Here is a 790-nt window from a genome sequence, read left to right as displayed (position 1 = left end):
GAAAGCAGAGAGCCCCTTTCCTCTTCTGCTGCTCCCAGGGCCAAGGTGTTTGCTGTGGAGCTGCTGCAAGGATCGTCCCGGGGTCCTGGGCCCAACAAGTGTCTGTGCATGGTCCCTGGCTTTGCCTGGAGCTCTGTTAGAGGATTGCTGGGGGCTCTTGCTGGGGACCCCCAAGGCTGGTGCCACCTATCTTGGCTCCGTGCTGGTGACTGGGATGAGCAGGAGGACAGAGGAAGGGAACAGGTACCTACTGCCTATTTCTCTGAAGGATTCTCTGGTCAGAGAAGGATTCTGCTCCCAGCGTTGGGGCATGGGGAGGGGTGACAGCCTTGCCCTGCCCTTGCTTTGTCTGGGTGGTCTCATAGTTCCACCTCCAGGCTGGGGGACCTTGGCCAAGGTCCTCATAAAGGGCTGGTGGCCTTTTGGTCCTCAAAGCTTGAGGGAGCCTTGGGACAAGCACTTGCTGCCTCTGCATCTCTCTTGACTGCACCCTCAAAGTGGAGCAGCTTTGACTTCTTGGGAAGCTTTTGCTGGAGGGTGAGCCTGGGAGCTGTGGCTGGAGGCTGGCCCCAGGCACTGCTCTCCAGTCCAGGACTGAGGCAGGGTCCTGGCCTATCCATGCCTGCGTTACCTGGATGGGAGCGTCTTTGAACGTGCTGGCCTGTGCACGTGCTGGAGGATAAGAGTGCAGAGCTCTCCTGCTCTGCCTTTCCCAGAACCCTCCAGCAAGCAAAGGGTGCTTGCAAGGGTGCTGTGCTCTGGTTCAAGGCCACTTTGGGGAGGAAGTGGG

The sequence above is a fragment of the Apaloderma vittatum genome, unplaced genomic scaffold (assembly GCF_000703405.1).
Source record: "Apaloderma vittatum isolate BGI_N311 unplaced genomic scaffold, ASM70340v1 scaffold28692, whole genome shotgun sequence".
In the NCBI taxonomy this organism is placed as follows: domain Eukaryota; kingdom Metazoa; phylum Chordata; class Aves; order Trogoniformes; family Trogonidae; genus Apaloderma; species Apaloderma vittatum.
Note: the sequence above shows the minus strand (reverse complement) of the source record.